The 17,363-nt window shown below is 39.7% G+C and overlaps 48 non-coding genes across 48 annotated transcripts; 29 read left to right on the top strand and 19 right to left on the bottom strand.

The window, feature by feature from the left end:
* Positions 1 to 292: 292 nt before the first annotated feature.
* Positions 293 to 364, bottom strand: trnad-guc. Its single transcript has one exon. It is a non-coding gene; the product is annotated as a tRNA-Asp (tRNA).
* Positions 365 to 629: 265 nt separating this feature from the next.
* trnav-aac lies at positions 630 to 702 on the top strand. Its single transcript has one exon. It is a non-coding gene; the product is annotated as a tRNA-Val (tRNA).
* A 180-nt stretch (positions 703 to 882) lies between these two features.
* Positions 883 to 954, bottom strand: trnad-guc. Its single transcript has one exon. It is a non-coding gene; the product is annotated as a tRNA-Asp (tRNA).
* Positions 955 to 1,219: 265 nt separating this feature from the next.
* Positions 1,220 to 1,292, top strand: trnav-aac. Its single transcript has one exon. It is a non-coding gene; the product is annotated as a tRNA-Val (tRNA).
* Positions 1,293 to 1,472: 180 nt separating this feature from the next.
* Positions 1,473 to 1,544, bottom strand: trnad-guc. The gene has a single exon. It is a non-coding gene; the product is annotated as a tRNA-Asp (tRNA).
* A 265-nt stretch (positions 1,545 to 1,809) lies between these two features.
* trnav-aac lies at positions 1,810 to 1,882 on the top strand. The gene has a single exon. It is a non-coding gene; the product is annotated as a tRNA-Val (tRNA).
* Positions 1,883 to 2,062: 180 nt separating this feature from the next.
* On the bottom strand, positions 2,063 to 2,134 carry trnad-guc. Its single transcript has one exon. It is a non-coding gene; the product is annotated as a tRNA-Asp (tRNA).
* A 277-nt stretch (positions 2,135 to 2,411) lies between these two features.
* On the top strand, positions 2,412 to 2,484 carry trnav-cac. Its single transcript has one exon. It is a non-coding gene; the product is annotated as a tRNA-Val (tRNA).
* Positions 2,485 to 3,003: 519 nt separating this feature from the next.
* On the top strand, positions 3,004 to 3,076 carry trnav-aac. The gene has a single exon. It is a non-coding gene; the product is annotated as a tRNA-Val (tRNA).
* Positions 3,077 to 3,256: 180 nt separating this feature from the next.
* On the bottom strand, positions 3,257 to 3,328 carry trnad-guc. Its single transcript has one exon. It is a non-coding gene; the product is annotated as a tRNA-Asp (tRNA).
* A 265-nt stretch (positions 3,329 to 3,593) lies between these two features.
* Positions 3,594 to 3,666, top strand: trnav-aac. The gene has a single exon. It is a non-coding gene; the product is annotated as a tRNA-Val (tRNA).
* A 180-nt stretch (positions 3,667 to 3,846) lies between these two features.
* Positions 3,847 to 3,918, bottom strand: trnad-guc. Its single transcript has one exon. It is a non-coding gene; the product is annotated as a tRNA-Asp (tRNA).
* A 277-nt stretch (positions 3,919 to 4,195) lies between these two features.
* Positions 4,196 to 4,268, top strand: trnav-cac. The gene has a single exon. It is a non-coding gene; the product is annotated as a tRNA-Val (tRNA).
* Positions 4,269 to 4,787: 519 nt separating this feature from the next.
* trnav-aac lies at positions 4,788 to 4,860 on the top strand. The gene has a single exon. It is a non-coding gene; the product is annotated as a tRNA-Val (tRNA).
* A 180-nt stretch (positions 4,861 to 5,040) lies between these two features.
* On the bottom strand, positions 5,041 to 5,112 carry trnad-guc. The gene has a single exon. It is a non-coding gene; the product is annotated as a tRNA-Asp (tRNA).
* Positions 5,113 to 5,377: 265 nt separating this feature from the next.
* trnav-aac lies at positions 5,378 to 5,450 on the top strand. The gene has a single exon. It is a non-coding gene; the product is annotated as a tRNA-Val (tRNA).
* A 180-nt stretch (positions 5,451 to 5,630) lies between these two features.
* On the bottom strand, positions 5,631 to 5,702 carry trnad-guc. The gene has a single exon. It is a non-coding gene; the product is annotated as a tRNA-Asp (tRNA).
* A 253-nt stretch (positions 5,703 to 5,955) lies between these two features.
* trnav-cac lies at positions 5,956 to 6,028 on the top strand. Its single transcript has one exon. It is a non-coding gene; the product is annotated as a tRNA-Val (tRNA).
* Positions 6,029 to 6,547: 519 nt separating this feature from the next.
* Positions 6,548 to 6,620, top strand: trnav-aac. Its single transcript has one exon. It is a non-coding gene; the product is annotated as a tRNA-Val (tRNA).
* Positions 6,621 to 7,138: 518 nt separating this feature from the next.
* Positions 7,139 to 7,211, top strand: trnav-aac. Its single transcript has one exon. It is a non-coding gene; the product is annotated as a tRNA-Val (tRNA).
* Positions 7,212 to 7,391: 180 nt separating this feature from the next.
* Positions 7,392 to 7,463, bottom strand: trnad-guc. Its single transcript has one exon. It is a non-coding gene; the product is annotated as a tRNA-Asp (tRNA).
* Positions 7,464 to 7,740: 277 nt separating this feature from the next.
* On the top strand, positions 7,741 to 7,813 carry trnav-cac. Its single transcript has one exon. It is a non-coding gene; the product is annotated as a tRNA-Val (tRNA).
* Positions 7,814 to 8,332: 519 nt separating this feature from the next.
* trnav-aac lies at positions 8,333 to 8,405 on the top strand. Its single transcript has one exon. It is a non-coding gene; the product is annotated as a tRNA-Val (tRNA).
* A 517-nt stretch (positions 8,406 to 8,922) lies between these two features.
* Positions 8,923 to 8,995, top strand: trnav-aac. Its single transcript has one exon. It is a non-coding gene; the product is annotated as a tRNA-Val (tRNA).
* Positions 8,996 to 9,175: 180 nt separating this feature from the next.
* On the bottom strand, positions 9,176 to 9,247 carry trnad-guc. The gene has a single exon. It is a non-coding gene; the product is annotated as a tRNA-Asp (tRNA).
* Positions 9,248 to 9,524: 277 nt separating this feature from the next.
* On the top strand, positions 9,525 to 9,597 carry trnav-cac. Its single transcript has one exon. It is a non-coding gene; the product is annotated as a tRNA-Val (tRNA).
* Positions 9,598 to 10,116: 519 nt separating this feature from the next.
* trnav-aac lies at positions 10,117 to 10,189 on the top strand. The gene has a single exon. It is a non-coding gene; the product is annotated as a tRNA-Val (tRNA).
* Positions 10,190 to 10,369: 180 nt separating this feature from the next.
* On the bottom strand, positions 10,370 to 10,441 carry trnad-guc. The gene has a single exon. It is a non-coding gene; the product is annotated as a tRNA-Asp (tRNA).
* Positions 10,442 to 10,701: 260 nt separating this feature from the next.
* Positions 10,702 to 10,774, top strand: trnav-aac. Its single transcript has one exon. It is a non-coding gene; the product is annotated as a tRNA-Val (tRNA).
* Positions 10,775 to 10,954: 180 nt separating this feature from the next.
* trnad-guc lies at positions 10,955 to 11,026 on the bottom strand. Its single transcript has one exon. It is a non-coding gene; the product is annotated as a tRNA-Asp (tRNA).
* A 265-nt stretch (positions 11,027 to 11,291) lies between these two features.
* On the top strand, positions 11,292 to 11,364 carry trnav-aac. The gene has a single exon. It is a non-coding gene; the product is annotated as a tRNA-Val (tRNA).
* Positions 11,365 to 11,544: 180 nt separating this feature from the next.
* trnad-guc lies at positions 11,545 to 11,616 on the bottom strand. Its single transcript has one exon. It is a non-coding gene; the product is annotated as a tRNA-Asp (tRNA).
* Positions 11,617 to 11,894: 278 nt separating this feature from the next.
* Positions 11,895 to 11,967, top strand: trnav-cac. Its single transcript has one exon. It is a non-coding gene; the product is annotated as a tRNA-Val (tRNA).
* Positions 11,968 to 12,486: 519 nt separating this feature from the next.
* On the top strand, positions 12,487 to 12,559 carry trnav-aac. Its single transcript has one exon. It is a non-coding gene; the product is annotated as a tRNA-Val (tRNA).
* A 180-nt stretch (positions 12,560 to 12,739) lies between these two features.
* trnad-guc lies at positions 12,740 to 12,811 on the bottom strand. Its single transcript has one exon. It is a non-coding gene; the product is annotated as a tRNA-Asp (tRNA).
* Positions 12,812 to 13,076: 265 nt separating this feature from the next.
* trnav-aac lies at positions 13,077 to 13,149 on the top strand. The gene has a single exon. It is a non-coding gene; the product is annotated as a tRNA-Val (tRNA).
* Positions 13,150 to 13,329: 180 nt separating this feature from the next.
* On the bottom strand, positions 13,330 to 13,401 carry trnad-guc. The gene has a single exon. It is a non-coding gene; the product is annotated as a tRNA-Asp (tRNA).
* Positions 13,402 to 13,666: 265 nt separating this feature from the next.
* On the top strand, positions 13,667 to 13,739 carry trnav-aac. Its single transcript has one exon. It is a non-coding gene; the product is annotated as a tRNA-Val (tRNA).
* A 180-nt stretch (positions 13,740 to 13,919) lies between these two features.
* Positions 13,920 to 13,991, bottom strand: trnad-guc. The gene has a single exon. It is a non-coding gene; the product is annotated as a tRNA-Asp (tRNA).
* A 277-nt stretch (positions 13,992 to 14,268) lies between these two features.
* On the top strand, positions 14,269 to 14,341 carry trnav-cac. The gene has a single exon. It is a non-coding gene; the product is annotated as a tRNA-Val (tRNA).
* Positions 14,342 to 14,860: 519 nt separating this feature from the next.
* On the top strand, positions 14,861 to 14,933 carry trnav-aac. The gene has a single exon. It is a non-coding gene; the product is annotated as a tRNA-Val (tRNA).
* Positions 14,934 to 15,113: 180 nt separating this feature from the next.
* trnad-guc lies at positions 15,114 to 15,185 on the bottom strand. The gene has a single exon. It is a non-coding gene; the product is annotated as a tRNA-Asp (tRNA).
* A 265-nt stretch (positions 15,186 to 15,450) lies between these two features.
* On the top strand, positions 15,451 to 15,523 carry trnav-aac. Its single transcript has one exon. It is a non-coding gene; the product is annotated as a tRNA-Val (tRNA).
* Positions 15,524 to 15,703: 180 nt separating this feature from the next.
* trnad-guc lies at positions 15,704 to 15,775 on the bottom strand. The gene has a single exon. It is a non-coding gene; the product is annotated as a tRNA-Asp (tRNA).
* A 265-nt stretch (positions 15,776 to 16,040) lies between these two features.
* Positions 16,041 to 16,113, top strand: trnav-aac. Its single transcript has one exon. It is a non-coding gene; the product is annotated as a tRNA-Val (tRNA).
* A 180-nt stretch (positions 16,114 to 16,293) lies between these two features.
* On the bottom strand, positions 16,294 to 16,365 carry trnad-guc. The gene has a single exon. It is a non-coding gene; the product is annotated as a tRNA-Asp (tRNA).
* A 277-nt stretch (positions 16,366 to 16,642) lies between these two features.
* Positions 16,643 to 16,715, top strand: trnav-cac. The gene has a single exon. It is a non-coding gene; the product is annotated as a tRNA-Val (tRNA).
* Positions 16,716 to 17,233: 518 nt separating this feature from the next.
* Positions 17,234 to 17,306, top strand: trnav-aac. The gene has a single exon. It is a non-coding gene; the product is annotated as a tRNA-Val (tRNA).
* The last annotated feature ends 57 nt before the right edge of the window (positions 17,307 to 17,363 follow it).

The raw sequence follows: 17,363 nt of genomic DNA, 5'->3' as shown, positions 1-17,363 counted from the left end.
GGCCTTTACAGTTTTCCCATAGAATTAAAGTGCATTTTGACTATGTATAGGCAGATAAACCATAGGAAGCAAGGGTCAAAAAGGGCCAATCCGACTACATTAGAGCGCCAGAATGGTTAGTCCGAGTGTCCTATGAATCCTGATAAGTCCAAAAGGGCCATTTGGACAAACTAGTCTTTTAATTCAGATTAATTACTTTTATACAACTTAGAGACGTCAGTCATTTCATCCTGCTGTTTAGTGACATCACTGGGAATTTTTACTCTTATTCCCTCAAGATGCTAGTACAAAACTCCCCGTCAGGGAATCGAACCCTGGTCTTCCGCGTGACAAGCGGAGATACTGTCCACTATACTAACGAGGACTGCCATATTGATGTTTTTTGTTAGTTTTTCGGCTCTTTTTTTCACTAGTGTTTTGGCTAGTTTTTTGGCTAGTTTTTCGGCATTCGCAGGGAATTCGCAAAGTTATACAAGAGAGCTTTTACGTTTATTACACATTTAATGTCACTCAATGACAAAGCCGCTTTGACTGAATCCAGTTTGAAATCACGTTATTTGGCATCAGAAATGTTTGCATTTGTGTAAATGTTGCATTAAGCCAGGCAAATGCATGCGTCATCTATTGTAATTCCTGTAATGTAGTGGTTATCACGTTCGCCTAACACGCGAAAGGTCCCCAGTTCGAAACTGGGTGGAAACACTGTTTGTTCTTGCTTAGCCCACACAATAAAATTTGCCTAGGTGGACATTTTTGTCAACTTGATAATAAGGATAACTGCTGAAAATGATTGACTAATAATATTGTCAGTCATTTCATCCTGCTGTTTAGCGACATCACTGGGAATTTTTACTCTTATTCCCTCAAGATGCTAGTACAAAACTCCCCGTCAGGGAATCGAACCCTGGTCTTCCGCGTGACAAGCGGAGATACTGTCAACTATACTAACGAGGACTGCCATATTGATGTTTATTGTTAGTTTTTCGGCTCTTTTTTTCACTAGTGTTTTGGCTAGTTTTTTGGCTAGTTTTTCGGCGTTCGCAGGGAATTCGCAAAGTTATACAAGAGAGCTTTTACGTTTATTACACATTTAATGTCACTCAATGACAAAGCCGCTTTGACTGAATCCAGTTTGAAATCACGTTATTTGGCATCAGAAATGTTTGCATTTGTGTAAATGTTGCATTAAGCCAGGCAAATGCATGCTTCATCTTCTGTAGTTTCCGTAGTGTAGTGGTTATCACGTTCGCCTAACACGCGAAAGGTCCCCAGTTCGAAACTGGGTGGAAACACTGTTTGTTCTTGCTAATCGCACACAATAAAATTCGCCTAGGTGGACATTTTTGTCAACTTGATAATAAGGATAACTGCTGAAAATGATTGACTAATAATATTGTCAGTCATTTCATCCTGCTGTTTAGTGACATCACTGGGAATTTGTACTCTTATTACCTCAAGATGCTAGTACAAAACTCCCCGTCAGGGAATCGAACACTGGTCTTCTGCGTGACAAGCGGAGATACTGTCCACTATACTAACGAGGAATGCTCCATTGATGTTTTTTGTTAGTTTTTCGGCTCTTTTTTTCACTAGTGTTTTGGCTAGTTTTTTGGCTAGTTTTTCGGCGTTCGCAGGGAATTCGCAAATTTAAACAAGAGAGCTTTTACGTTTATTACACATTTAATGTCACTCAATGACAAAGCCGCTTTGACTGAATCAAGTTTGAAATCACGTTATTTGGCATTAGAAATGTTTGCATTTGTGTAAATGTTGCATTAAGCCAGGCAAATGCATGCGTCATCTATTGTAATTCCTGTAGTGTAGTGTTTATCACGTTCGCCTAACACGCGAAAGGTCCCCAGTTCGAAACTGGGCGGAAACACTGTTTGTTCTTGCTAACCCCACACAATAAAATTCGCCTAGGTGGACATTTTTGTCAACTTGATAATAAGGATAACTGCTGAAAATGATTGACTAATAATATTGTCAGTCATTTCATCCTGCTGTTTAGTGACATCACTGGGAATTTGTACTCTTATTCCCTCAAGATGCTAGTACAAAACTCCCCGTCAGGGAATCGAACCCTGGTCTTCCGCGTGACAAGCAGAGATACTGTCCACTATACTAATGAGGAATGCTCTATTGATGTTTTTTGTTAGTTTTTCGGCTCTTTTTTTCACTAGTGTTTTGGCTAGTTTTTTGGCTAGTTTTTTGGCTAGTTTTTCGGCGTTCGCAGGTAATTCGCAAAGTTATACAAGAGAGCTTTTACGTTTATTACACATTTAATGTCACTCAATGACAAAGCCGCTTTGACTGAATCCAGTTTGAAATCACGTTATTTGGCATCAGAAATGTTTGCATTTGTGTAAATGTTGCATTAAGCCAGGCACATTTATGCGTCATCTTCTGTAGTTTCCGTAGTGTAGTGGTTATCACGTTCGCCTCACACGCGAAAGGTCCCCAGTTCAAAAATGGGTGGAAACACTGTTTGTTCTTGCTTACCCGACACAATAAAATTCTCGTAGGTGGACATTTTGGTAAACTTGATAATAAGGATAACTGCTGAAAACTATTGATTAATAATATTGTCAGTCATTTCATTCTGCTGTTTAGTGACATCACTCGGGATTTGTACTCTTATTCCCTCAAGATGCTAGTACAAAACTCCCCTTCAAGGGAATCGAACCCTGGTCTTCAGCGTGACAAGCGGAGATACTGTCCACTATACTAACGAGGACTGCCATATTGATGTGTTTGGCTAGTTTTTCGGATCTTTTTTTCACTAGTGTATTAGCTAGTTGTTTTGGCTAGTTTTTCGGCGTTCGCAGGTAATTCGCAAAGTTATACAAGAGAGCTTTTACGTTTATTACACATTTAATGTCACTCAATGACAAAGCCGCTTTGACTGAATCCAGTTTGAAATCACGTTATTTGGCATCAGAAATGTTTGCATTTGTGTAAATGTTGCATTAAGCCAGGCAAATGCATGCGTCATCTTCTGTAGTTTCTGTAGTGTAGTGGTTATCACGTTCGCCTAACACGCGAAAGGTCCCCAGTTCGAAACTGGGAGGAAACACTATTTGTTCTTGCTTACCCCACACAATAAAATTCGCCTAGGTGGACATTTTTGTCAACTTGATAATAAGGATAACTGCTGAAAATGATTGACTAATAATATTGTCAGTCATTTCATCCTGCTGTTTAGTGACATCACTGGGAATTTGTACTCTTATTCCCTCAAGATGCTAGTACAAAACTCCCCGTCAGGGAATCGAACCCTGGTCTTCCGCGTGACAAGCGGAGATACTGTCCACTATACTAACGAGGAATGCTCTATTGATGTTTTTTGTTAGTTTTTCGGCTCTTTTTTTCACTAGTGTTTTGGCTAGTTTTTTGGCTAGTTTTTCGGCGTTCGCAGGGAATTCGCAAAGTTATACAAGAGAGCTTTTACGTTTATTACACATTTAATGTCACTCAATGACAAAGCCGCTTTGACTGAATCCAGTTTGAAATCACGTTATTTGGCATCAGAAATGTTTGCATTTGTGTAAATGTTGCATTAAGCCAGGCAAATGCATGCGTCATCTTCTGTAGTTTCTGTAGTGTAGTGGTTATCACGTTCGCCTAACACGTGAAAGGTCCCCAGTTCGAAACTGGGCGGAAACACTATTTGTTCTTGCTTACCCCACACAATAAAATTCGCCTAGGTGGACATTTTTGTCAACTTAATAATAAGGATAACTGCTGAAAATGATTGACTAAAAATATTGTCAGTCATTTCATCCTGATGTTTAGTGACATCACTGGGAATTTGTACTCTCATTCCCTCAAGATGCTAGTACAAAACTCCCCGTCAGGGAATCGAACCCTGGTCTTCCGCGTGACAAGCGGAGATACTGTCCACTATACTAACGAGGAATGCTCTATTGATGTTTTTTGTTAGTTTTTCGGCTCTTTTTTTCACTAGTGTTTTGGCTAGTTTTTTGGCTAGTTTTTTGGCTAGTTTTTCGGCGTTCGCAGGGAATTCGCAAAGTTATACAAGAGAGCTTTTACGTTTATTACACATTTAATGTCACTCAATGACAAAGCCGCTTTGACTGAATCCAGTTTGAAATCACGTTATTTGGCATCAGAAATGTTTGCATTTGTGTAAATGTTGCATTAAGCCAGGCACATTTATGCGTCATCTTCTGTAGTTTCCGTAGTGTAGTGGTTATCACGTTCGCCTCACACGCGAAAGGTCCCCAGTTCAAAAATGGGTGGAAACACTGTTTGTTCTTGCTTACCCGACACAATAAAATTCTCGTAGGTGGACATTTTGGTAAACTTGATAATAAGGATAACTGCTGAAAACTATTGATTAATAATATTGTCAGTCATTTCATTCTGCTGTTTAGTGACATCACTCGGGATTTGTACTCTTATTCCCTCAAGATGCTAGTACAAAACTCCCCTTCAAGGGAATCGAACCCTGGTCTTCAGCGTGACAAGCGGAGATACTGTCCACTATACTAACGAGGACTGCCATATTGATGTGTTTGGCTAGTTTTTCGGATCTTTTTTTCACTAGTGTATTAGCTAGTTGTTTTGGCGAGTTTTTCGGCGTTCGCAGGTAATTCGCAAAGTTATACAAGAGAGCTTTTACGTTTATTACACATTTAATGTCACTCAATGACAAAGCCGCTTTGACTGAATCCAGTTTGAAATCACGTTATTTGGCATCAGAAATGTTTGCATTTGTGTAAATGTTGCATTAAGCCAGGCAAATGCATGCGTCATCTTCTGTAGTTTCTGTAGTGTAGTGGTTATCACGTTCGCCTAACACGCGAAAGGTCCCCAGTTCGAAACTGGGCGGAAACACTATTTGTTCTTGCTTACCCCACACAATAAAATTCGCCTAGGTGGACATTTTTGTCAACTTGATAATAAGGATAACTGCTGAAAATGATTGACTAATAATATTGTCAGTCATTTCATCCTGCTGTTTAGTGACATCACTGGGAATTTGTACTCTTATTCCCTCAAGATGCTAGTACAAAACTCCCCGTCAGGGAATCGAACCCTGGTCTTCCGCGTGACAAGCGGAGATACTGTCCACTATACTAACGAGGAATGCTCTATTGATGTTTTTTGTTAGTTTTTCGGCTCTTTTTTTCACTAGTGTTTTGGCTAGTTTTTTGGCTAGTTTTTCGGCGTTCGCAGGGAATTCGCAAAGTTATACAAGAGAGCTTTTACGTTTATTACACATTTAATGTCACTCAATGACAAAGCCGCTTTGACTGAATCCAGTTTGAAATCACGTTATTTGGCATCAGAAATGTTTGCATTTGTGTAAATGTTGCATTAAGCCAGGCAAATGCATGCGTCATCTTCTGTAGTTTCTGTAGTGTAGTGGTTATCACGTTCGCCTAACACGCGAAAGGTCCCCAGTTCGAAACTGGGCGGAAACACTATTTGTTCTTGCTTACCCCACACAATAAAATTCGCCTAGGTGGACATTTTTGTCAACTTGATAATAAGGATAACTGCTGAAAATGATTGACTAAAAATATTGTCAGTCATTTCATCCTGATGTTTAGTGACATCACTGGGAATTTGTACTCTCATTCCCTCAAGATGCTAGTACAAAACTCCCCGTCAGGGAATCGAACCCTGGTCTTCCGCGTGACAAGCGGAGATACTGTCCACTATACTAACGAGGAATGCTCTATTGATGTTTTTTGTTAGTTTTTCGGCTCTTTTTTTCACTAGTGTTTTGGCTAGTTTTTCGGCGTTCGCAGGTAATTCGCAAAGTTATACAAGAGAGCTTTTACGTTTATTACACATTTAATGTCACTCAATGACAAAGCCGCTTTGACTGAATCCAGTTTGAAATCACGTTATTTGGCATCAGAAATGTTTGCATTTGTGTAAATGTTGCATTAAGCCAGGCACATTTATGCGTCATCTTCTGTAGTTTCCGTAGTGTAGTGGTTATCACGTTCGCCTCACACGCGAAAGGTCCCCAGTTCGAAAATGGGCGGAAACACTGTTTGTTCTTGCTTACCCGACACAATAAAATTCTCGTAGGTGGACATTTTGGTAAACTTGATAATAAGGATAACTGCTGAAAACTATTGATTAATAATATTGTCAGTCATTTCATTCTGCTGTTTAGTGACATCACTCGGGATTTGTACTCTTATTCCCTCAAGATGCTAGTACAAAACTCCCCTTCAAGGGAATCGAACCCTGGTCTTCAGCGTGACAAGCGGAGATACTGTCCACTATACTAACGAGGACTGCCATATTGATGTGTTTGGCTAGTTTTTCGGATCTTTTTTTCACTAGTGTATTAGCTAGTTGTTTTGGCTAGTTTTTCGGCGTTCGCAGGGAATTCGCAAAGTTATACAAGAGAGCTTTTACGTTTATTACACATTTAATGTCACTCAATGACAAAGCCGCTTTGACTGAATCCAGTTTGAAATCACGTTATTTTGCATTAGAAATGTTTGCATTTGTGTAAATGTTGCATTAAGCCAGGCAAATGCATGCGTCATCTTCTGTAGTTTCTGTAGTGTAGTGGTTATCACGTTCGCCTAACACGCGAAAGGTCCCCAGTTCGAAACTGGACGGAAACACTATTTGTTCTTGCTTACCCCACACAATAAAATTCGCCTAGGTGGACATTTTTGTCAACTTGATAATAAGGATAACTGCTGAAAATGATTGACTAATAATATTGTCAGTCATTTCATCCTGCTGTTTAGTGACATCACTGGGAATTTGTACTCTTATTCCCTCAAGATGCTAGTACAAAACTCCCTGTCAGGGAATCGAACCCTGGTCTTCCGCGTGACAAGCAGAGATACTGTCCACTATACTAATGAGGAATGCTCTATTGATGTTTTTTGTTAGTTTTTCGGCTCTTTTTTTCACTAGTGTTTTGGCTAGTTTTTTGGCTAGTTTTTCGGCGTTCGCAGGGAATTCGCAAAGTTATACAAGAGAGCTTTTACGTTTATTACACATTTAATGTCACTCAATGACAAAGCCGCCTTTGACTGAATCCAGTTTGAAATCACGTTATTTGGCATCAGAAATGTTTGCATTTGTGTAAATGTTGCATTAAGCCAGGCAAATGCATGCTTCATCTTCTGTAGTTTCCGTAGTGTAGTGGTTATCACGTTCGCCTAACACGCGAAAGGTCCCCAGTTCGAAACTGGGTGGAAACACTGTTTGTTCTTGCTAATCGCACACAATAAAATTCGCCTAGGTGGACATTTTTGTCAACTTGATAATAAGGATAACTGCTGAAAATGATTGACTAATAATATTGTCAGTCATTTCATCCTGCTGTTTAGTGACATCACTGGGAATTTGTACTCGTATTCCCTCAAGATGCTAGTACAAAACTCCCCGTCAGGGAATCGAACCCTGGTCTTCCGCGTGACAAGCAGAGATACTGTCCACTATACTAATGAGGAATGCTCTATTGATGTTTTTTGTTAGTTTTTCGGCTCTTTTTTTCACTAGTGTTTTGGCTAGTTTTTTGGCTAGTTTTTTGGCTAGTTTTTCGGCGTTCGCAGGGAATTCGCAAAGTTATACAAGAGAGCTTTTACGTTTATTACACATTTAATGTCACTCAATGACAAAGCCGCTTTGACTGAATCCAGTTTGAAATCACGTTATTTGGCATCAGAAATGTTTGCATTTGTGTAAATGTTGCATTAAGCCAGGCACATTTATGCGTCATCTTCTGTAGTTTCCGTAGTGTAGTGGTTATCACGTTCGCCTCACACGCGAAAGGTCCCCAGTTCGAAAATGGGCGGAAACACTGTTTGTTCTTGCTTACCCGACACAATAAAATTCTCGTAGGTGGACATTTTGGTAAACTTGATAATAAGGATAACTGCTGAAAACTATTGATTAATAATATTGTCAGTCATTTCATTCTGCTGTTTAGTGACATCACTCGGGATTTGTACTCTTATTCCCTCAAGATGCTAGTACAAAACTCCCCTTCAAGGGAATCGAACCCTGGTCTTCAGCGTGACAAGCGGAGATACTGTCCACTATACTAACGAGGACTGCCATATTGATGTGTTTGGCTAGTTTTTCGGATCTTTTTTTCACTAGTGTATTAGCTAGTTGTTTTGGCTAGTTTTTCGGCGTTCGCAGGTAATTCGCAAAGTTATACAAGAGAGCTTTTACGTTTATTACACATTTAATGTCACTCAATGACAAAGCCGCTTTGACTGAATCCAGTTTGAAATCACGTTATTTTGCATTAGAAATGTTTGCATTTGTGTAAATGTTGCATTAAGCCAGGCAAATGCATGCGTCATCTTCTGTAGTTTCTGTAGTGTAGTGGTTATCACGTTCGCCTAACACGTGAAAGGTCCCCAGTTCGAAACTGGACGGAAACACTATTTGTTCTTGCTTACCCCACACAATAAAATTCGCCTAGGTGGACATTTTTGTCAACTTGATAATAAGGATAACTGCTGAAAATGATTGACTAATAATATTGTCAGTCATTTCATCCTGCTGTTTAGTGACATCACTGGGAATTTGTACTCTTATTCCCTCAAGATGCTAGTACAAAACTCCCTGTCAGGGAATCGAACCCTGGTCTTCCGCGTGACAAGCAGAGATACTGTCCACTATACTAATGAGGAATGCTCTATTGATGTTTTTTGTTAGTTTTTCGGCTCTTTTTTTCACTAGTGTTTTGGCTAGTTTTTTGGCTAGTTTTTCGGCGTTCGCAGGGAATTCGCAAAGTTATACAAGAGAGCTTTTACGTTTATTACACATTTAATGTCACTCAATGACAAAGCCGCTTTGACTGAATCCAGTTTGAAATCACGTTATTTGGCATCAGAAATGTTTGCATTTGTGTAAATGTTGCATTAAGCCAGGCAAATGCATGCTTCATCTTCTGTAGTTTCCGTAGTGTAGTGGTTATCACGTTCGCCTAACACGCGAAAGGTCCCCAGTTCGAAACTGGGTGGAAACACTGTTTGTTCTTGCTAATCGCACACAATAAAATTCGCCTAGGTGGACATTTTTGTCAACTTGATAATAAGGATAACTGCTGAAAATGATTGACTAATAATATTGTCAGTCATTTCATCCTGCTGTTTAGTGACATCACTGGGAATTTGTACTCGTATTCCCTCAAGATGCTAGTACAAAACTCCCCGTCAGGGAATCGAACCCTGGTCTTCCGCGTGACAAGCAGAGATACTGTCCACTATACTAATGAGGAATGCTCTATTGATGTTTTTTGTTAGTTTTTCGGCTCTTTTTTTCACTAGTGTTTTGGCTAGTTTTTTGGCTAGTTTTTTGGCTAGTTTTTCGGCGTTCGCAGGGAATTCGCAAAGTTATACAAGAGAGCTTTTACGTTTATTACACATTTAATGTCACTCAATGACAAAGCCGCTTTGACTGAATCCAGTTTGAAATCACGTTATTTGGCATCAGAAATGTTTGCATTTGTGTAAATGTTGCATTAAGCCAGGCACATTTATGCGTCATCTTCTGTAGTTTCCGTAGTGTAGTGGTTATCACGTTCGCCTCACACGCGAAAGGTCCCCAGTTCGAAAATGGGCGGAAACACTGTTTGTTCTTGCTTACCCGACACAATAAAATTCTCGTAGGTGGACATTTTGGTAAACTTGATAATAAGGATAACTGCTGAAAACTATTGATTAATAATATTGTCAGTCATTTCATTCTGCTGTTTAGTGACATCACTCGGGATTTGTACTCTTATTCCCTCAAGATGCTAGTACAAAACTCCCCTTCAAGGGAATCGAACCCTGGTCTTCAGCGTGACAAGCGGAGATACTGTCCACTATACTAACGAGGACTGCCATATTGATGTGTTTGGCTAGTTTTTCGGATCTTTTTTTCACTAGTGTATTAGCTAGTTGTTTTGGCTAGTTTTTCGGCGTTCGCAGGTAATTCGCAAAGTTATACAAGAGAGCTTTTACGTTTATTACACATTTAATGTCACTCAATGACAAAGCCGCTTTGACTGAATCCAGTTTGAAATCACGTTATTTTGCATTAGAAATGTTTGCATTTGTGTAAATGTTGCATTAAGCCAGGCAAATGCATGCGTCATCTTCTGTAGTTTCTGTAGTGTAGTGGTTATCACGTTCGCCTAACACGCGAAAGGTCCCCAGTTCGAAACTGGACGGAAACACTATTTGTTCTTGCTTACCCCACACAATAAAATTCGCCTAGGTGGACATTTTTGTCAACTTGATAATAAGGATAACTGCTGAAAATGATTGACTAATAATATTGTCAGTCATTTCATCCTGCTGTTTAGTGACATCACTGGGAATTTGTACTCTTATTCCCTCAAGATGCTAGTACAAAACTCCCCGTCAGGGAATCGAACCCAGGTCTTCCGCGTGACAAGCAGAGATACTGTCCACTATACTAACGAGGAATGCTCTATTGATGTTTTTTGTTAGTTTTTCGGCTCTTTTTTTCACTAGTGTTTTGGCTAGTTTTTTGGCTAGTTTTTCGGCGTTCGCAGGGAATTCGCAAAGTTATACAAGAGAGCTTTTACGTTTATTACACATTTAATGTCACTCAATGACTCATTTGACTGAATCCAGTTTGAAATCTTGTTATTTGGCATCAGAAATGTTTGCATTTGCGTAAATGTTGCATTAAGCCAGGCAAATGCATGCTTCATCTTCTGTAGTTTCCGTAGTGTAGTGGTTATCACGTTCGCCTAACACGCGAAAGGTCCCCAGTTCGAAACTGGGTGGAAACACTGTTTGTTCTTGCTAATCGCACACAATAAAATTCGCCTAGGTGGACATTTTTGTCAACTTGATAATAAGGATAACTGCTGAAAATGATTGACTAATAATATTGTCAGTCATTTCATCCTGCTGTTTAGTGACATCACTGGGAATTTGTACTCTTATTACCTCAAGATGCTAGTACAAAACTCCCCGTCAGGGAATCGAACACTGGTCTTCTGCGTGACAAGCGGAGATACTGTCCACTATACTAACGAGGAATGCTCCATTGATGTTTTTTGTTAGTTTTTCGGCTCTTTTTTTCACTAGTGTTTTGGCTAGTTTTTTGGCTAGTTTTTCGGCGTTCGCAGGGAATTCGCAAATTTAAACAAGAGAGCTTTTACGTTTATTACACATTTAATGTCACTCAATGACAAAGCCGCTTTGACTGAATCAAGTTTGAAATCACGTTATTTGGCATTAGAAATGTTTGCATTTGTGTAAATGTTGCATTAAGCCAGGCAAATGCATGCGTCATCTATTGTAATTCCTGTAGTGTAGTGGTTATCACGCTCGCCTAACATGCGAAAGGTCCCCAGTTCGAAACTGGGTGGAAACACTGTTTGTTCTTGCTAACCCCACACAATAAAATTCGCCTAGGTGGACATTTTTGTCAACTTGATAATAAGGATAACTGCTGAAAATGATTGACTAATAATATTGTCAGTCATTTCATCCTGCTGTTTAGTGACATCACTGGGAATTTGTACTCTTATTCCCTCAAGATGCTAGTACAAAACTCCCCGTCAGGGAATCGAACCCTGGTCTTCCGCGTGACAAGCAGAGATACTGTCCACTATACTAATGAGGAATGCTCTATTGATGTTTTTTGTTAGTTTTTTCGGCTCTTTTTTTCACTAGTGTTTTGGCTAGTTTTTTGGCTAGTTTTTTGGCTAGTTTTTCGGCGTTCGCAGGGAATTCGCAAAGTTATACAAGAGAGCTTTTACGTTTATTACACATTTAATGTCACTCAATGACAAAGCCGCTTTGACTGAATCCAGTTTGAAATCACGTTATTTGGCATCAGAAATGTTTGCATTTGTGTAAATGTTGCATTAAGCCAGGCACATTTATGCGTCATCTTCTGTAGTTTCCGTAGTGTAGTGGTTATCACGTTCGCCTCACACGCGAAAGGTCCCCAGTTCGAAAATGGGCGGAAACACTGTTTGTTCTTGCTTACCCGACACAATAAAATTCTCGTAGGTGGACATTTTGGTAAACTTGATAATAAGGATAACTGCTGAAAACTATTGATTAATAATATTGTCAGTCATTTCATTCTGCTGTTTAGTGACATCACTCGGGATTTGTACTCTTATTCCCTCAAGATGCTAGTACAAAACTCCCCTTCAAGGGAATCGAACCCTGGTCTTCAGCGTGACAAGCGGAGATACTGTCCACTATACTAACGAGGACTGCCATATTGATGTGTTTGGCTAGTTTTTCGGATCTTTTTTTCACTAGTGTATTAGCTAGTTGTTTTGGCTAGTTTTTCGGCGTTCGCAGGTAATTCGCAAAGTTATACAAGAGAGCTTTTACGTTTATTACACATTTAATGTCACTCAATGACAAAGCCGCTTTGACTGAATCCAGTTTGAAATCACGTTATTTTGCATTAGAAATGTTTGCATTTGTGTAAATGTTGCATTAAGCCAGGCAAATGCATGCGTCATCTTCTGTAGTTTCTGTAGTGTAGTGGTTATCACGTTCGCCTAACACGCGAAAGGTCCCCAGTTCGAAACTGGACGGAAACACTATTTGTTCTTGCTTACCCCACACAATAAAATTCGCCTAGGTGGACATTTTTGTCAACTTGATAATAAGGATAACTGCTGAAAATGATTGACTAATAATATTGTCAGTCATTTCATCCTGCTGTTTAGTGACATCACTGGGAATTTGTACTCTTATTCCCTCAAGATGCTAGTACAAAACTCCCCGTCAGGGAATCGAACCCAGGTCTTCCGCGTGACAAGCAGAGATACTGTCCACTATACTAACGAGGAATGCTCTATTGATGTTTTTTGTTAGTTTTTCGGCTCTTTTTTTCACTAGTGTTTTGGCTAGTTTTTTGGCTAGTTTTTCGGCGTTCGCAGGGAATTCGCAAAGTTATACAAGAGAGCTTTTACGTTTATTACACATTTAATGTCACTCAATGACAAAGCCGCTTTGACTGAATCCAGTTTGAAATCACGTTATTTGGCATCAGAAATGTTTGCATTTGTGTAAATGTTGCATTAAGCCAGGCAAATGCATGCTTCATCTTCTGTAGTTTCCGTAGTGTAGTGGTTATCACGTTCACCTAACACGCGAAAGGTCCCCAGTTCGAAACTGGGCGGAAACACTGTTTGTTCTTGCTTACCCCACACAATAAAATTTGCCTAGGTGGACATTTTTGTCAACTTGATAATAAGGATAACTGCTGAAAATGATTGACTAATAATATTGTCAGTCATTTCATCCTGCTGTTTAGTGACATCACTGGGAATTTGTACTCTTATTACCTCAAGATGCTAGTACAAAACTCCCCGTCAGGGAATCGAACACTGGTCTTCTGCGTGACAAGCGGAGATACTGTCCACTATACTAACGAGGAATGCTCCATTGATGTTTTTTGTTAGTTTTTCGGCTCTTTTTTTCACTAGTGTTTTGGCTAGTTTTTTGGCTAGTTTTTCGGCGTTCGCAGGGAATTCGCAAATTTAAACAAGAGAGCTTTTACGTTTATTACACATTTAATGTCACTCAATGACAAAGCCGCTTTGACTGAATCCAGTTTGAAATCACGTTATTTGGCATCAGAAATGTTTGCATTTGTGTAAATGTTGCATTAAGCCAGGCAAATGCATGCGTCATCTATTGTAATTCCTGTAGTGTAGTGGTTATCACGTTCGCCTAACACGCGAAAGGTCCCCAGTTCGAAACTGGGCGGAAACACTGTTTGTTCTTGCTAACCCCACACAATAAAATTCGCCTAGGTGGACATTTTTGTCAACTTGATAATAAGGATAACTGCTGAAAATGATTGACTAATAATATTGTCAGTCATTTCATCCTGCTGTTTAGTGACATCACTGGGAATTTGTACTCTTATTCCCTCAAGATGCTAGTACAAAACTCCCCGTCAGGGAATCGAACCCTGGTCTTCCGCGTGACAAGCAGAGATACTGTCCACTATACTAACGAGGAATGCTCTATTGATGTTTTTTGTTAGTTTTTCGGCTCTTTTTTTCACTAGTGTTTTGGCTAGTTTTTTGGCTAGTTTTTTGGCTAGTTTTTCGGCGTTCGCAGGGAATTCGCAAAGTTATACAAGAGAGCTTTTACGTTTATTACACATTTAATGTCACTCAATGACAAAGCCGCTTTGACTGAATCCAGTTTGAAATCACGTTATTTGGCATCAGAAATGTTTGCATTTGTGTAAATGTTGCATTAAGCCAGGCACATTTATGCGTCATCTTCTGTAGTTTCCGTAGTGTAGTGGTTATCACGTTCGCCTCACACGCGAAAGGTCCCCAGTTCGAAAATGGGCGGAAACACTGTTTGTTCTTGCTTACCCGACACAATAAAATTCTCGTAGGTGGACATTTTGGTAAACTTGATAATAAGGATAACTGCTGAAAACTATTGATTAATAATATTGTCAGTCATTTCATTCTGCTGTTTAGTGACATCACTCGGGATTTGTACTCTTATTCCCTCAAGATGCTAGTACAAAACTCCCCTTCAAGGGAATCGAACCCTGGTCTTCAGCGTGACAAGCGGAGATACTGTCCACTATACTAACGAGGACTGCCATATTGATGTGTTTGGCTAGTTTTTCGGATCTTTTTTTCACTAGTGTATTAGCTAGTTGTTTTGGCTAGTTTTTCGGCGTTCGCAGGTAATTCGCAAAGTTATACAAGAGAGCTTTTACGTTTATTACACATTTAATGTCACTCAATGACAAAGCCGCTTTGACTGAATCCAGTTTGAAATCACGTTATTTGGCATTAGAAATGTTTGCATTTGTGTAAATGTTGCATTAAGCCAGGCAAATGCATGCGTCATCTTCTGTAGTTTCTGTAGTGTAGTGGTTATCACGTTCGCCTAACACGCGAAAGGTCCCCAGTTCGAAACTGGGCGGAAACACTATTTGTTCTTGCTTACCCCACACAATAAAATTCGCCTAGGTGGACATTTTTGTCAACTTGATAATAAGGATAACTGCTGAAAATGATTGACTAATAATATTGTCAGTCATTTCATCCTGCTGTTTAGTGACATCACTGGGAATTTGTACTCTTATTCCCTCAAGATGCTAGTACAAAACTCCCCGTCAGGGAATCGAACCCTGGTCTTCCGCGTGACAAGCAGAGATACTGTCCACTATACTAACGAGGAATGCTCTATTGATGTTTTTTGTTAGTTTTTCGGCTCTTTTTTTCACTAGTGTTTTGGCTAGTTTTTTGGCTAGTTTTTCGGCGTTCGCAGGTAATTCGCAAAGTTATACAAGAGAGCTTTTACGTTTATTACACATTTAATGTCACTCAATGACAAAGCCGCTTTGACTGAATCCAGTTTGAAATCACGTTATTTGGCATCAGAAATGTTTGCATTTGTGTAAATGTTGCATTAAGCCAGGCAAATGCATGCTTCATCTTCTGTAGTTTCCGTAGTGTAGTGGTTATCACGTTCGCCTAACACGCGAAAGGTCCCCAGTTCGAAACTGGGTGGAAACACTGTTTGTTCTTGCTAACCCCACACAATAAAATTCGCCTAGGTGGACATTTTTGTCAACTTGATAATAAGGATAACTGCTGAAAATGATTGACTAATAATATTGTCAGTCATTTCATCCTGCTGTTTAGTGACATCACTGGGAATTTGTACTCTTATTCCCTCAAGATGCTAGTACAAAACTCCCCGTCAGGGAATCGAACCCTGGTCTTCTGCGTGACAAGCGGAGATACTGTCCACTATACTAACGAGGAATGCTCCATTGATGTTTTTTGTTAGTTTTTCGGCTCTTTTTTTCACTAGTGTTTTGGCTAGTTTTTTGGCTAGTTTTTCGGCGTTCGCAGGGAATTCGCAAAGTTATACAAGAGAGCTTTTACGTTTATTACACATTTAATGTCACTCAATGACAAAGCCGCTTTGACTGAATCCAGTTTGAAATCACGTTATTTGGCATCAGAAATGTTTGCATTTGTGTAAATGTTGCATTAAGCCAGGCAAATGCATGCGTCATCTATTGTAATTCCTGTAGTGTAGTGGTTATCACGTTCGCCTAACACGCGAAAGGTCCCCAGTTCGAAACTGGGCGGAAACACTGTTTGTTCTTGCTTACTCCACACAATAAAATTCGCCTAGGTGGACATTTTTGTCAACTTGATAATAAGGATAACTGCTGAAAATGATTGACTAATAATATTGTCAGTCATTTCATCCTGCTGTTTAGTGACATCACTGGGAATTTGTACTCTCATTCCCTCAAGATGCTAGTACAAAACTCCCCGTCAGGGAATCGAACCCTGGTCTTCCGCGTGACAAGCAGAGATACTGTCCACTATACTAACGAGGAATGCTCTATTGATGTTTTTTGTTAGTTTTTCGGCTCTTTTTTTCACTAGTGTTTTGGCTAGTTTTTTGGCTAGTTTTTTGGCTAGTTTTTCGGCGTTCGCAGGGAATTCGCAAAGTTATACAAGAGAGCTTTTACGTTTATTACACATTTAATGTCACTCAATGACAAAGCCGCTTTGACTGAATCCAGTTTGAAATCACGTTATTTGGCATCAGAAATGTTTGCATTTGTGTAAATGTTGCATTAAGCCAGGCAAATGCATGCGTCATCTTCTGTAGTTTCCGTAGTGTAGTGGTTATCACGTTCGCCTCACACGCGAAAGGTCCCCAGTTCGAAACTGGGCGGAAACACTGTTTGTTCTTGCTTACCCCACACAATAAAATTCTCGTAGGTGGACATTTTGGTAAACTTGATAATAAGGATAACTGCTGAAAACTATTGATTAATAATATTGTCAGTCATTTCATTCTGCTGTTTAGTGACATCACTCGGGATTTGTACTCTTATTCCCTCAAGATGCTAGTACAAAACTCCCCTTCAAGGGAATCGAACCCTGGTCTTCAGCGTGACAAGCGGAGATACTGTCCACTATACTAACGAGGACTGCCATATTGATGTGTTTGGCTAGTTTTTCGGATCTTTTTTTCACTAGTGTATTAGCTAGTTTTTTGGCTAGTTTTTCGGCGTTCGCAGGTAATTCGCAAAGTTATACAAGAGAGCTTTTACGTTTATTACACATTTAATGTCACTCAATGACAAAGCCGCTTTGACTGAATCCAGTTTGAAATCACGTTATTTGGCATTAGAAATGTTTGCATTTGTGTAAATGTTGCATTAAGCCAGGCAAATGCATGCGTCATCTTCTGTAGTTTCTGTAGTGTAGTGGTTATCACGTTCGCCTAACACGCGAAAGGTCCCCAGTTCGAAACTGGACGGAAACACTGTTTGTTCTTGCTTACCCCACACAATAAAATTCGCCTAGGTGGACATTTTTGTCA

Source organism: Cyclopterus lumpus, chromosome 22 (assembly GCF_009769545.1).
Source record: "Cyclopterus lumpus isolate fCycLum1 chromosome 22, fCycLum1.pri, whole genome shotgun sequence".
In the NCBI taxonomy this organism is placed as follows: domain Eukaryota; kingdom Metazoa; phylum Chordata; class Actinopteri; order Perciformes; family Cyclopteridae; genus Cyclopterus; species Cyclopterus lumpus.
The sequence above is the reverse complement of the archived record's forward strand: the minus strand, read 5'-3'. Positions and strand labels throughout refer to the sequence as shown.